This window comes from Eulemur rufifrons, chromosome 29 (genome assembly GCF_041146395.1).
Source record: "Eulemur rufifrons isolate Redbay chromosome 29, OSU_ERuf_1, whole genome shotgun sequence".
NCBI lineage: Eukaryota > Metazoa > Chordata > Mammalia > Primates > Lemuridae > Eulemur > Eulemur rufifrons.
This window is the reverse complement of record NC_091011.1, coordinates 88793187-88809560: the sequence shown is the minus strand read 5'-3', so window position 1 is coordinate 88809560 and position 16374 is coordinate 88793187. Positions and strand designations below refer to the sequence as shown.

At 36.5% G+C, this 16374-nt stretch overlaps 1 pseudogene; it reads right to left on the bottom strand.

Moving 5' to 3' along the window:
• Positions 1-1113: 1113 nt before the first annotated feature.
• On the bottom strand, positions 1114-1253 carry LOC138377739 (U4atac minor spliceosomal RNA; annotated as a pseudogene).
• Between the last annotated feature and the right edge of the window lie 15121 nt (positions 1254-16374).

The following is a 16374-nucleotide window of genomic DNA, read 5'->3' as shown; positions in this document are numbered from 1 at the left end:
AATGATAGCTATTCATTGAATATTTGTGTCATTTCTAAATATAAAATACTAGAACATTAGTTGTTGAACATGTTTATTTACTTTTGGCTTTGAAGGAGTTCAGAACATGCCACCCCAAAAATGCCACTCTGACATACTATTTTGAATTAAAGACACTTAAAAAATAGCAGAAAAAAGAAAGAAAGAAAAAGAAAAAGGAAAACAACAGAAAAAAGAAAAAAGAAAACAACAGAAAAAATAAAGAAAGAAAAAGAAACAAAAACAACAGAAAAAAATCACTCTGAACTTCCATCTTTTTCTTAAAAGCAGGAGATAAAATTCCCATGTGAAAGATGTCCTCCCTATACCAGAAGGAAAGCAACATTCTTATCATCAAAGTTGAAAGTTGAGGCCAAAGGAAATCTGTATGAAGAAAGTTTGTTAAACTAACCCTTATTCAATTCAACTCTGTGTCTTTGGGTCTTCGTTTCCTTAGCAGGGCTCCTGTGTCACATAAATTTTATGTTAATCTCCTGTTAATCTGTTTTATGTCAGTTCAATCCTCAGACCTAGTCAAAAACCCTAACAGAATGGAGATAAAATTTTGCCTTCCTTACAGTTCTTTATTAAATTACTAAAGATATTTGCATTTGTTAATATGTCCTTTTTGTCATAGTGAGAATTTATATTAAGAGGAAGCCTCTACCTACAAAAGTATATGATGATATATTCATAAGATTTACTAATCTGCTCATACAGAATGCTGATGTGACAGTTCACATTGTACACTTTCTAGTTTTCTCTGTAAAAGAAATGTTACTCATGGTTAAAAATTATAATCAGTATATGTAATTAAAATGGCTAAAAATTATAAAGGTGAAAGGAAACAACTGTAAATAAAAGGTAGACAAAGAAAATAGGATGTGTTTTAATAAGGAAAAGTATACAAGGTATGAAGAATGCATTTTTGTTAACGAAAAAAGAAAAATTTTTTGTCCTAAAATAAGAAAATGAGATGATTGGTTATTTCAGAAGGAGAAAGAAGAAAAGAGTAGGACAAAACCTAAATGGACAGAGAGAGAGAAAGTATTGTATCATTAAGCTGGCTAAAATTTAATGAATCTATTATAAAGTATTTTTAAAAATTTTTAATATAATGTACAAATTTACATAAGCAAAGCTCTAGTTGATGCAGGCATGTTGTGTAGGCATTAGCAGTACTGTCCTCACTACTCATTCATTGGACAGTAGCGCTGAGCCAAGAAAAGGACGTATAAAGAATTTTAAGGCCGGGCGCGGTGGTTCACGCCTGTAATCCTAGCACTCTGGGAGGCCGAGGCGGGTAGATCGCTCGAGATCAGGAGTTCGAGACCAGCCTGAGCAAGAGTGAGACCCCGTCTCTACTAAAAATAGAAAGAAATTATATGGACAACTAAAATATATATATACAAAAAATTAGCCGGGCATGGTGGCACATGCCTGTAGTCCCAGCTACTAGGGAGGCTGAGGCAGTAGGATCGCTTAAGCCCAGGAGTTTGAGGTTGCTGTGAGCTAGACTGACGCCACGGCACTCACTCTAGCCCGGGCAACAGAGTGAGACTCTGTCAAAAAAAAAAAAAAAAAAAGAATTTTAAAATGAGCCTTAATGTCAAAAGTACACTGATACAAAACTAGAATTTTGTCTTCTCTTTGTTAAAATGGCAAAGTTTTTCTGGATTATTTATTGTTCTGTTCTTGATAAGACATTAGGAAAAAAATTTTGTGTGTTTTTTTAACCTTTAAAGTAATTTGCCTAAAAAACAAAGGTTCTGTGCTTTATCAAAATAATATCCTGTGCTTCATATTATCTTTATCATGTCTTTGATTACTTAAGCAAATTGAGTATTAAAAGAGCTGCTTTCTGTAGTTACCTTTGAAGTCTTTTAATTGTGACTTTGGTTAAATGGATAACTATTGTTTCATAATGCCTTGTGATCCTATTTAAACAAGTGTTTTAAACCTTTTGACATTTTTGACAAACTTCATGTTCCCCAAGGCCAATTGCCCATAAACACATAGCCAAAACTTCTTATTCTGATTTCTCCCAAACACTAGCTCTGATTTTAGACAAAACACAAAATGTAAGCTTTATGTACTTGTCAGCATAATTCAATGAAATTAAGCCAATCAGCTATAGACAAATCAGTTTAAACAGCTCTGCTTGCCTTAAAAAGAATGTTAATGTATAACAGAAAATCATTTAAAAAGGTCAAAATACTTCCTCCATATGCTTTTCTTTTTTATTTATTTTCTTTTTTTAGAGACAGGGTCTTGCTGTCGCCCAGGCTGGAGTGCAGTGGTGCAATCATAACTTACTAAAGCCTCGAACTCCCAGGCTTAATGGATCCTCCCACCTCTCCCTCCCAAAGCACAGGGATTCCAGGCATAAGCCACTGTGCCCAATCTCTCTGTGTGCTATATAAACCCTGCTATGACTGCTGTGAGCAGGGCTCTCAATGGTTTGAGGGCTCCCAGTTTGCAAACTGGTTTTTTGTATGCACAATAAACTTTAAAAAATTTTTAAACTTGATCAGATTTTATTTTTTACAATACAATGCAAATGAATTAGAAATCAACCAAAAAGAAGCTGGGAATGGTGGCTTAGGCCTGTAATTGCAGCACTTTGGAAGGTCAAGGCTGGAGGATCACTCATGGAGTTCCTATGCTAATGAGGAAAACAGATAATAAACAGATAAATATATAATCTATAATCTAAGAAGTGCTATGGGAAAAAAAAATAAGCAGACTAAGAGAGATAGGGAGTTTCCAAGATGGGGGCCGCTATTTTATATGAGGAGTCAGAACTCTTGATAATTTGCCAGGGAAACAGATACTTGAAGGCTGAAAGGGAGGGAGCCAGAAGGTGACCTGGGCGGCACTGGCTGAACAGTGGGAACAGCAGGAGTGCCCTGGTAGTGTCCATGGAAGAATAAGGACACAAATAAGGATGCAGGGGTTGTGTGACGGGAGAGGGGATTGAGATCTCAAAAGGCCTTTTGGGCCAAAAGACTTTGCCTTTTCCTCCGAGTGTGCTGGGAAGCTATATTTCTTGCCACTTCCACTGAAGGTCTCCCAAAGAAGAGCGACTTGAGACTTAAGCCAGCCCGAATGCAAGCAGAGAGGGAAGGGAATGTGGAGAACTGCAGGATTAAGAAGGTCTCTCTCTGCAGGCATGGCCTGGGGAGATTGAAAAAGTCTGGTGCTCCAGTATGTCCCTCTGAGATCCCAGCCAGTGGAGCTGTGAAGCAGCAGGCCTGGCAGCACAGACACCCCGGAGCCCAGAACTTTATCAGGTACCTTCACTTTAAGAATTCTTTGCCAGGCAAAGAAGCAATGCCAATGGAAGAAATGGGATTAAGGGTGTTGTCATCCTGACTATTGCTAAGGATGCCTCAAGGCGGTGGCCATTAAATTCTGGGAGTGAGGGATTGGCAGAGTGCTAAAGCCAGCATAAGAGCCAAAAATTCTCAGGCTCCAAGACTATCTAGAAAAAATCTTGGCTGTGGCTACTTGCACATAGAATTAATTGGAAAAAGATAATCCAAAAATATGAGTTTAAGAGAGAACAGTATTGATTAAAAGACAAAAAACAAAACAAACAAAACCCAAAAATCTGCTAACAGCCTGTGACTCTTGAACCCTAAAGAAATCTCTGGGCCCCCAAATAGTACCAGCAAGTGGAAAAGGGCATAATACCCAATGTGACTGAGGGATAATGGGCACTGAGAGCCTCATGCCTCCAGATTGACTAGTAAAGGAACTTATTTCACTACCAGGGCAGAGAGTCCCTGTTCCTGTCCAGTAGGATTTAGTCATTGTCCAGCAGGATTTACGAATTCGTCAAGATTAGTAACTGCTATAATGTTCCGTTCTCCCCTTTGACTGAGCAGAAGTTTTATCACAGTTGTCTTGGTCTTCTGCACCATTGTATATTAGGTGTCCCAGGTGTTAGCAATTTGTTCATATCTGAGGGAGAAGATGACACTCCGCCTAGAGATCTGAGATGTTAAACTGGACATGGTCCATGGATGAGAATTTTTGGTTGTCTCCCTAAGGGAAGAAGAGTGTGCAGAAAGATGTGAAATAGCAATTGGAGGTGATCTGACTCAGTCTTGATCTTTAACTCCTTTATCTCTTGCCTGCTGAACTATAGAGGCTGTAAAGCTATTTCTAGTGTTTAAAATAAAACTTTAGACAAAATGAATGTAACAGAGTTTGAGCAAAGAACAATTCATGAATTGGGTATAACTCAATGTTGGAAGAGGTTCAGAGAATGCTACTCCAGTATTGTGAGCAGTGAGCTTTTATAGTCTGAACACAGAAGTAAAGAAATTACTTGATTGGCTACAGCTAAGAGATTGCCTTATTTGAGTATGGTCTAATGGGAAGTCCTTAGTTATATAAGCAATTGGCTGGTTGGCTGTTTGTGATTGTCTAAGGCTTAGGGTTTTTTGTTTGTTTTTAAAGACAAGATTTTACTGTGTTGCCAAGACTGGACTTGAAGCAATCCTCCTGTCTCAGCCTCCTGAGTAGCTGGGTGCATGCCATCATGCCTGGCTAGTTTTTTCTTTGTTTGGTTGGTTTTTTAAGTCAGTTACAAGAAATGTCTCCATACTAAGTTTAATTTTGCTTATATAAGTAAGGACTCCAGGTACAGAGATATCCTCAGGCTGTTAACCTCCTTCTTATTTGCCTTTTTTTTTTTTTTTTTTTTGAGACAGACTCTCGCTCTGTGCCTCCCAGTGGCTGGGACTACAGGTGTGCGCCACCATATCCAGCTAATTTTTCTATTTTTTTAGGTCTGAAACTCCTGAGCTCAAGCTATCCTCCCACCTCAGCCTCCCAGAGTGTTAGAATTACAGGCATGAGCCACCATGCCTGCCCCTTTATTTGCTTTAACACTAGTCTTCCTTGATGCCAAGGGGATATGTAACAAAAATTTGACTGAGGCATAAATAGAAATATGCTGGAGACTTCAGAAAAGTTTTTACTTTCTTGATATATGCTTCCTGTACCTCTTTCTTCCAGCCTAGAACATAGACTTGAAGCTGGAGGTGAAGCAGCTGTCTCTCAACCATGTGCAACAAGGTGAGGATAAAAGTCAACACCCTAGCATTGGTGGGGAAAGAAAGGAGAGAAGGAAACAAGAGAGAGAAAAGGAAGAAAGGAAGGAGCGAGCAAGCCAAGCCCCAGTCCTAAATGGCATTACGAATTAGCTGTATCAGCCTAGAACAACTTACCTGTGAACTTGTTATATGAAAACACAACAATTATGATGATTTTATATGTTTAAACCTAGTCAATTTATATGTTCAACACCAATAATCAGAGAAATGGTAAATGAAAATAGTGAGATACGGCCGGGCACGGTGGCTCACGCCTGTAATCCTAGCACTCTGGGAGGCCGAGGCAGGTAGATCGCTCGAGGTCAGGAGTTCGAGACCAGCCTGAGCAAGAGCGAGACCCCATCTCTACTAAAAATAGAAAGAAATTATATGGACAACTAAAAATATATATAGAAAAAAAATTAGCCGGGTGTGGTGGCACATGCCTGTAGTCCCAGCTACTTGGGAGGCTGAGGCAGGAGGATTGCTTGAGCCCAGGAGTTTGAGGTTGCTGTGAGCTAGGCTGACGCCACGGCACTCACTCTAGCCTGGGCAACAGAGCGAGACTCTGTCTCAAAAAAAAAAAAAAAAAAAAATAGTGAGATACCATTTTATGCTCATCAGGTAAGACCATATCCAGTGTTGGTAAGGAAGTGGAGAAACAAGAATTTTCACACATTGCTGGTAGAAGGGGAAATTGGTGCAACCACTTTAGAGAGCAACTTGGGAAAAGCTAGTATAGTTAAAGATGGGCATAACAATTCCACCTTCATGTATAAACCCTAGGACCCTTGCTATTTAATATGTGGTCAGTCTATGGAGTCCAAGAATTCCATTAACTTTTGCATAAGGAGATAAAGACAAGCATGTTCATTGAAGGATTGTTTGTATTAGAAGAAAAAAGGCAGAGGGGAGATTAAATGCCTATCAACAAAAGGCTAAATAGATAAACAGTGCCATACTCATTAAAAATTAAATGTAATTACATTCAATTAAAGTAATAAGTACATTATGATATCATTTATATAAAATTTTAACACTTACAAAGTTAATCTATATCTTGTTTATGGATATTTATATACATTAAATGCAAGTATTGAAAATTCATGGGAATAATAAATGTGAAATTCAGGATGGTAGTTACCTCCGGAGAAGGAGGGAGGATAATGACATAGAGGCTTCAACTATGTCTTTTATTTTTAAAAAAATGTAAATTCGAAGCAAATAGGTAAAATGTTAACAGTTGATAAATGTTGGTCATAGATGACCTGGTGATTTATTATTCTGTCTATTTTTCTCTGTTATGGTAATATTTCACAATTTAAAAAGGAAAAGAAAAAACATTCGGGGCATATACTAGTACTGGAGCAAAGTATCCTCAAAAAGAAAAATAAACACAGAGAGGTTATCAGGTGGAACAAAACATCCTGATTAGGAAAATGACAATCATAGGCTTCAAATGCTTTTAAGTGCTACAAACCACTGTCTGCCTTCCAATTAATTAACCCAGTCTCTTTCTGTGATTTGCTAGATCAGAGAAAAGAATAAAGGCCTTTTGATGCTAAACTTATTTGAGCCTCAGAATACTTGAGGCATGAACATGCCAGGAGAAGTTTTTAGATGCTCTTCTTTGTTCAACAAACTTGATAATAACTAATATTTATTTTACACTTACCATGTTCCAGGCATTACGCTAAGAACTTTGCATGGACAATCTCATTCCACCTTCACAACAACCCCATATGGTAGGTAGTATTATTGCCCTATTTTACAAATGAGGAAACCAAGGCTAGTCACAGGCTGGAGAGTGGTGGATCTGTGATGCAACCTGAGCAGTTGGCCTCCAGAGACCTCATTCTTAACCACCTTGCAATGTGCCAGGCACAGTCAGGTACTGAGAGTCCAGCACTTTACAGAGTTGCACACAAAAAACGTTATCAACTTGTCCAATTCTATTTCACAGAGTCCTGCCTGTTCAATGGAATACATGAAGTTTTTAAAATTCCTCCCTCCCCACCTTTTTTAGCCTTATTGTGGACTCGGGGATCTAAGATACTTTTAAAAAGCATCATGTTTAAAGACAGTGTGAAATTGGAACAGAATCAAGAGTCCAGACCATAACATGAAAGCATTAATAATATTTGGAAAGATCAATAAATGTTACTATATTTTTTAAAAAACAAAACAAACAAAACTCTGTTTTTTGAATGACTCTTTTAAAAAAATAAAAAGGCCGGAGTAGGAGAAGATATTTTCAACATATATAACTGACAGTGAGCTTGTATCCAGAATAAAGTACTCCTACAAATCAGTAAGAGACAGACAACACAAAAGGAACATGGGCAAGAGACTTGAACAAGCACTTCACAAAAAAGGATATCCAAATGGCTGATAAACAAATGAAAAGGGGCTCTCAGTTTCATTATTGAAAAGTTAAAAACACCATGATAATGATTAAAATTTTTAACTGTTGGCAAAGTTATAGAACATCAACTAAAAACTCTCCTACATTGGTGGTGGCATTGTAAATTGGTAACGAATTTTAGAAAACAACTTGGTGTTATTTACCGATTTGAAACATACCCAATCTTATGACCTCCAAATTAACACTCCTAAATACCCAAGAGAAATGTGTTCACTGGTACAAGAATGTTAACTATATCACCCAAAAGCCAAAAACTGGAAACAATCCCAAAGTTTATTATCAGCAGAATAGATTTTTTGTTCAGAATAGATCGCTTGTATTATACTCATATCATGGACTATTCTGCAGCAATGAAAATGAACTATAGGTACATGCAAGAATAGGGATGAATTTCACAAATGATATTGAGCAAAAGCCAGATGCAAAAAAATACATACTCTGGTTTATTTACATAATGTGACAGATGGATATAAGTAGAAAGATAGATAAATAGATAGGCCAGTCCACAGGGTTAGAAGTCAGGAATGGTGTGACTTTTCAAGAGGAAGAGGGACATGTAGGAGGTTTTAGGGGAGTTTCTTCTTTTCTGTTAAGGTTTTATTTTTGTCTGGGAGCTATTTGCCAGCAGAGAGAAGGGATATCATATTGAAATAATATTGAATCAGCCAATCCACAAATGTGGTATATTTCTTCATTCATTTGGATCATCTTTAACCTCTCTCAGCAATGTTTTATAATTTTTTGTGTAGAGACTCTACATATATTTTGCTTAATTCATTTCTAAGTATTTTATGCTTTCTATATTGTTATAAATTAAGTGGTTTTTTAAAATTTCAGTTGATTGCTCCACTATGTAAGTGTACAACTGATTTTTATATATGACCTTATATCCAGGGACCTTAATAAATTCATTTAGTAGTTCTAGTGGTTGCTTTGTGGAGTCCATAGGATTTTTCTCACATTCAATTATATGATCTGCAAATACAGATATAGACCCACACTTTATATACCATCAATATTTCAATCTCTCCTAATGTGACATCTCTAGTGTGGCCTCTTCTCGGGGCTGCTGATTTGTATATATACCAAATTTTTGACATTTTCCATAGGCATTTTTATTTTGGATTTTTAAGATAAAATTTACTTAACATAATATTCACCATTTTAACCATTTCAAAGTGTACAATTCAGTAATTTTTAGTATATTCACAAAGTTAAGCAACCATCATATCTAACTCCATAACATTTTCAGCACCCCAAAAAAACACTCTGTACCCATTAGCAGTCATTTCCTATTCACTCCTGCCATCACCTCTAGCAACCACTAATCTATTTTTTGTCTCTATGTATTTGCCTATTTTGGACATTTTATATAAATGGAATAATAAAATATGTAGTCTTTTCTGTTCAACTGTTTTCATTTAGCATAATTTTTTCTAGGTTCATCCATGTTGTAGAATGAATCAGTACTTCATTCCTTTTTATGGCTAAATAATATTCCATGATGTGAATATATCACATTCATCAACTGATAGACATTTAGGATTTTTTTTTTTTTTTGCTTTTATCAATAATACTGCTACAGGCCAGGTGCGGTGGCTCACGCCTGTAATCCTAGCACTCTGGGAGGCCGAGGCGGGTGGATCGCTCAAGGTCAGGAGTTCGAGACCAGCCTGAGCGAGACCCCGTCTCTACTAAAAATAGAAAGACATTATATGGACAACTAAAAATCTATATAAAAAAATTAGCCGGGCATAGTGGCGCATGCCTGTAGTCCCAGCTACTTGGGAGGCTGAGGCAGTAGGATCACTTAAGCCGAGGAGTCTGAGGTTGCTGTGAGCTAAGCTGACGCCACGGCACTCACTCTAGCCTGGGCAACAAAGTGAGACTCTGTCTCAACAACAACAACAACAAAATAATAATAATAATACTGCTACAAATATTTATGTACAAGCTTTTGTATGAGCATGTTTTCAGTTCTCTTGGGTATACTTAGGAGTAGAATTGATGAGTCATATGGTAACTACATATTTAACCTTTTAAGGAATGGCCAAATTGTTTTCCACATTGGCTGCACCATCTTACATCACCACCAGCAAGATATGAGGGCTGCGTTTTCTCCACATCCTTGCCAAAACTTGTTATTTTCTGGGTTTTGTTTTGTTTTAATTATTGCCATCCTAGTGCATGTGATTTGTTATGCCATTGCTGTTTTATTTGGGTTGATGCAAAAGTAATTGTGGTTTTAGCGTTGTTGAAATTTGCCCTTTGTTACTGGAATACATTCTTAAATAAATGTGGTTATGTTATATATCATTTTAATGCACATTTCTCACTTTGTTTTTTTGGTAATGACTTATTACTTGCTGTTTATTTTATATGTATTTTAGACTATGGAAATGATGTTAGACAAAAAGCAAATTCGAGCAATTTTCTTATTAGAGTTCAAAATGGGTGGTAAAGCAGTGGAGATGACTCGCAACATCAACAACGCATTTGGCCCAGGAACTGCTAACAAACATACACTCAATGGTGGTTCAAGAAGTTCTGCAAACGAGAGAAGAGCCTTGAAGATGAGGAACACAGTGGCTGGCCATCGGAAGTTGACAACGACCAATTGAGAGCAATTACAACTACATGAGAAATTGCCGAAGAACTCAATGTCAACCATTCTAAAGTCGTTCAGCATTTGAAACAAATTGGAAAGGTAAAAAGCTCAATAAATGGGTGCCTCATGAGCTGACTGAAAATCAAAAAAATCATTGTTTTGAAGTGTCATCTCTCTTCAACAATGAGGAAACATTTCTCAATTGGATTGTGACATGTGAGGAAAAGTGGATTTTACAGGACAACCTGCGAAGACCAGCTCAGTGGTTGGACCAAGAAGAAGCTCCAAAGCACTTCCCAAAGCCAAACTTGCACCAAAAAAAGGTCATAGTTTCTGTTTGGTGGTCTACTGCCGGGCAAATCCACTACAGCTTTCTGTATACAGGCAAAACCATTAAATCTGAGAAGTATGCTCAGCAAATCAATGAGATGCACCGAAAACTACAATGCCTGCAAGCCAGCATTGGTCAACAGAAAGGGCATAAGGGCCTAATTCCTCTCCATGACAATGCCCAACCACATGTCACACAACCAATGCTTCAAAAGTTGAAGAATCGGGCTATAAAGTTTTGCCTCATCCACTATATTCACCTGACCTCTCACCAATCGACTACCACTTCTTCAAACATCTCAACAACTTTTGTAGGGAAAACACTTCCACAACCATCAGGATGCAGAAAATGCTTTCCAAGAGTTCGTCAATCCTGAAGCACAGATTTTTATGCTACAAGAATAAATAAACTTATTTCTTGTTGGCAAAAATGTGTTGATTGTAATGGTTCCTATTTTGATTAATAAAGATGTGTTTGAGCCTAGTTATTAATATAATGATTTGAAAGTCACGGTCTGAAACCGCAATTACTTTTGCACCAACCTAATAATTTGTATTTTTCCTAATGGTTAATGATGTTAAGCATCTTTTAATGTGTTTATTGGGCATAAGTTTATTATCTGTGGAGAAATGCCTATTTAAATACTTTGCCCACTTTTTAATTGTTCACTTTCTATTGTTGAGTTGTGAGAGTTATTTATGTATTCTGTATACTGGAATCTTATGAGCTATATGATATGCAAATATTTTCTCCCATTTGGTGAGTTAGTTGTCTTTTCACTTTCTTAGTAGTGTCCTTTGATGCACAAAAGTTTTTAGTTTTGATGAAGTGCAATTGTCTACTTTTTTCTTTGGTTGCTTGTGCTTTTGGTGTCATATTTAAAAAACCATCGCCCAATCCATGGTCATGAAGACTTATACCTTTGTTTCCTTCTAAGAGATTTATAGTTTTCACTCTTACATTTATATTTTCATATATTTTGAGTTATTTGTTGAATATGGTGTGAGGTAAGGGTCCAAATTCATTCTTTTACATGTGGATATCCAGTTGTCCTAGCACCATTTGTAGAAAATACTATTCTTTTCCTATTGAATGATCTTGACACATTTTTTCAAAATCAATTGACCATAGATGCATGGGTTTTCCCTAGTCTTTTAATAGATCAAGTGTTCGAAAAAGAACTTCTGTTTTGCCCCTCTATAATAGATACGTATAGATCTGGTTCATTAGATATATACAAATCATAAAACTCACACATGTTTTAGCACAGCAAGGAAGTTAGGAAATATATGAATAAAATACACCAGAAAATGGGATGGAAGATGAGAAGATGAGACTGGCAAGAAAGGGAGGTCTGGTTCACATAGGGCTATTTATTTATTTATTTTGAGAGAGTGTCTCACTCTGTCACATGGGCTGGGGTGCAGTGGTGTCATTATAGATCACAGCAACCTCAAATTCCTGGGCTCAAGCGATCTTCCTGCCTCAGCCTCCTGAGTAGCTGGGTCTAAAGGTGTGTGCTACCATCCCCACTAACTTTTTCATTTTTTGTAAAGACAGGGTCTCACTATGTTGCTTGGTCTGATCTTGACATATAGGGCCTTTTAGTCCAGGGTGTGCAATTTGGGTTTTATTCTAAATGCATTGGGAAGCCATTGGACAGTTTGAGCAGGAAGGTGAAATAAAATGATTTATATTTTTTAGAAGATCATCTGGCTGCCAGGTGAATTCTGGAGCATAGAATGACAATAGTGAAAATATGGAGACCATTAGGATGATATTGTAGCATCTAGGTAAGAGATGATGATCATTTAGACAAAGATGGTAATAGTGACCGGAGAAGAAGCAGAAAGACTCAGAATATGTTTTGGGGGTGAAGATCCGGAGGTAGAGATAATGGTTGTGGTGTCATAGAGAGGGAAAAAGAGGACTCAAAGGTGATTTCTAAGTTTATGGCTTGACTGGGTGGATGATTGCTCAATTACCTCCCTCCATTTGCTGAGATGTGTAAAACTAGGAGAGAAAAGGAACCAGTTTGGGGTGTTGGGTGAGCTGGGATTTCATGTAGAGGACAGGCCTAGACCCTGAACACTGCAAGAGCAGTCATGACAGGGTTATTAAGTTGAATGTGTTCAGATGTGTCTTGTATGTTGATAAACATCATAGGTGACTCTCACACTGAGGCGATAAATAAAAGGTGACTTCAAAGATGTGATAAAGAATTCTGAGATTACTACCTCTTACTAATGCAGAAGAAAAAAGAGGAATTCTGAGAATGAGAGGAGAAGAGGAGGTGGGGAAAGGGGAGAGGAAGGAGCTGAAGAGCAAGGAGGATGTGTTGAAGGCAGTGGAGGTGGATGTGGTCTGGGTATGTGTATATATGTAGAAAGAATTACATACTTTTTTCAATTCTGCATTAGGGATACTAGAAAAGCCCACTGCTGCATTGCATAGTCAAGCTAGTCTTTAGGAACAAATTATATATTTTGAATATGAATGGACACTAAACTGGAACCACTAACCCACTGAAACTCATACCTAAGAAACATTACAGGTATTCTGATCAATGATATAAATAGATCTTGGGAAAGATACTAATAATACATATCTACAGTGTTGTTGGGAAGATTCAATATTATTACCATTTATTTTACTGTCTGGCATATGATAACTTAATAATAAATGATAATAATTATTATTAAACGTCAAAAATAAAAGGTCAGAATCAGCAGATGTTGGTAAGCAATGATACCAGCCATTTAATCTATCCCTAAAAAACTGAGGGTCCTGGGAATTTAACCATGTCAACACAGTCTTTTTCTTTATATTAACTGAAGAAAAATGAGTGCCCTTTAAGGATTTTTTAAGATTAGGAAACAAAAGGAAGTCAGAAGAAGCTAAATCAGAACTGCAAGGTGGATGCCTAATGATTTCCCATTGAAAAAATTGAATATTCTCATTATTGTTCAGATTACATAACAGCCTAGCATAGTGTCTGGCACACAATAGCTATGCAATAAATATTTGTTGAATGAATTAATTAATGAAGAAATAGAACTAGGGGACATCACAAAAACATCTTAAGAAGATACCAGGATAGATTTTGTGAAAAATGTTTATAATAAAAAATGTATATTCCATCCATCACTGGATATTGAATGCAAAAAAAGAAAAAATATTCCAAATGCACACTTAGAATGATATACCAACATTTAACATATAAGAAAATTCCTACTTGATAGGTGGAAATACATCACAGGGTCTTATTAAAACCTAAGTGAGGCCGGGCACAGTGGCTCACGCGTGTAATCCTAGCACTCCAGGAGGCAGAGGGGAGAGGATCACTTAAGGTCAGGAGTTCGAGACCAGCCTGAGCAAGAGTGAGACCCCCCCATCTTTACAAAAAACAGAAAAATTAGCCCAGTGTGGTGGCCTGTAGTCCCAGCTACTCTGGAGCCTGAGGCAGGAATATTGCTTGAGCCCAGGGGTTTGAAGTTGTAGTAGGCTATGATGAGGCCACTGCATCACTGCATTGTAGCTGGGGTGACAGAGCAAGACTCAGTCTCCAAAAAGAAAAGTGAAACCTATTAAAAAATTGCTCTTGTCTTACGAACTCTTATTGTCTATGAATCATGATGGAGAACAGTTTAATTCCAACTATCAGGAAATGAAATGCATTATCAAAATAGATTTATCAGGAATGGAGCTTAGGCAGATAATGCAAGAAAGTAACAATGTAATAGTAACAGTAACAGCTGCCTAAGAAGTTGTTAATTGCCTGAAAGAAACATTCCTTTAGAAAGAAACTCACTGCAACATTTTATCATAAGTGTGTATTATTTTTCATATACAAACAAACATTTCCTCCAACTTCTTTTGAAAAATTTCAAATGTACTGAAAAGTTAAAAAGAATAGTATTACAAATAATTACTACATCCTTCATCAAGATCCCCCCAATTATTGATATTTGTCACTTTTTCTTTATTTCTATCTTCATTTTTTTCTGAACCATTTTAAAGTGAGTTTAAAACACAGGGATATTTTACTCCTAAACACTTCAGCATTTATCTCACAAAAATAAGGTTATTAAAGCTGGGTGTGATAGCGCACACCAGTAGTCCCAGCTACTTGGGAGACTGAGGCAGGAGGATCACTTAAGCCTAGGAGTTGGAGAGCAACCTGGGCAACATAGTGAGACCGTATCTCTCTCTTTTTTTTAAAGGATATTAACATTAATTAAATTAATCAACATTAATTCAATCATAAGTATTGCTTGATATACGCCCATATTTAAATTCCCCCAATTATTTAAAAAATATCTCTTATAGTTTATTTTCTTATCCAGGATTCAGTTGTTTCCATGCATTGCATTTGGTTCTTGCATTTCTTTAATATCTTTTCATCCAGAATATAGTTCCTTATCCTTGACTTTTTTGTTTCTCATGATACTGAATTTTTAAAGAGTTAGAGTCACTTGTCTTGTATAATGTCCTACATTCTGGATTTGATTATTTCCTTATGTTTACATTCAGGTTAACCACTTTTTGGCCCAAATATCTGTACTAGATAGATGATGCCTGGCATGAGGACTTACATAATGTTGACTTGTACCCCTGTTGGTGATGCTAAATTTGATAGTGTGGTTAACATGGTGACTGCCACATGTCTCCATTATAAAAGCATACTTCTCCCATTATCATTAATAAGAGGAGAGGGCATCACAGCCCTGTGGAGATGAGGAAATTGAGGCATGAAGACTAACTCATCTGAACCAGATAATACCTTAAGTGGTAGAAGCAGAATACAAACTTGGACAGTCTGGTTCCAGAGTCTACATACACTCTTAACCACTACATCACACTGGCCCTTCAACAAATTCTAAAGCATGAGCTGTGGACATTCAGAAAACAACAATTTTCCTTAACAATAACAACCAAATGGTGTTGGACATAATCATTTATCCATTAATTGGAATCCCTCAAACCATCAACGGGGAAACTGTAGCAAGGCTTATGCCTAGATTAACACTCAGAGTGTGCAAAAATGTTTGATGAAATGAAGAGCAGTGGAAGTTCACCTGTTAACAATCAGTATAATCCCCTAATGGCTGCTGGAGAGAGTATTGTTGACATTTTAGCCATATATATCAAATCATTGCTTCTTGATCAGGGAGAATTTCAGGAGACTCCAGTTGGTCAGTATGCAGTTTCCAAAACAGGAAGACAAAGTATAGCTTCCACAAGGAATTGTTCTTCAGAAGTGAAAATTGTACCTCTGATAATGGTGAAGAAAAGACTGAAGAATCTAAAGGCAGGAGGCTGGTTGTTTGCTAGGTAAGATTTAATATTAATATCAACTGTAAGTTATAAAATTTATATATATCAGTAACATAATTTAGGAATTTCATGTTACACCATTGCTGAAACAATTGGAATCAGCTTGGTTCATGTATTGAACTATAAACATATCTAAATATAGTCATGTTATTTTTTTATAAATTGGACTATGGGGTTCTATTTTAAAAATTTTATTTTCATATTTGTGAATATTAGAAATACATCTATTAACATAAAACTTTGAAAAGTAAATTTTAATACCCAAAGAAAAATCTCTATGCCATTAGTTCTCCAACTTTGTTAAAGAAATTGGATGTATATTTTAGATCTATTTGAATATAATTACTTATAGAAAGATTTAAAAATTAGAATACGTCTTTCAAAGTATTGCAAGTTTTGATAGTTTGTATTGTTTTGTCCATTTTATATACAATAAATTGCATGTATTTTAAATGTTCACTTTGATGAGTTTTGACAAATGAATGCACCGTATAACCATCACCCAAGTCAAGATACGAATATCTTCATCATTCCTGAAAGTTCCTTTGTG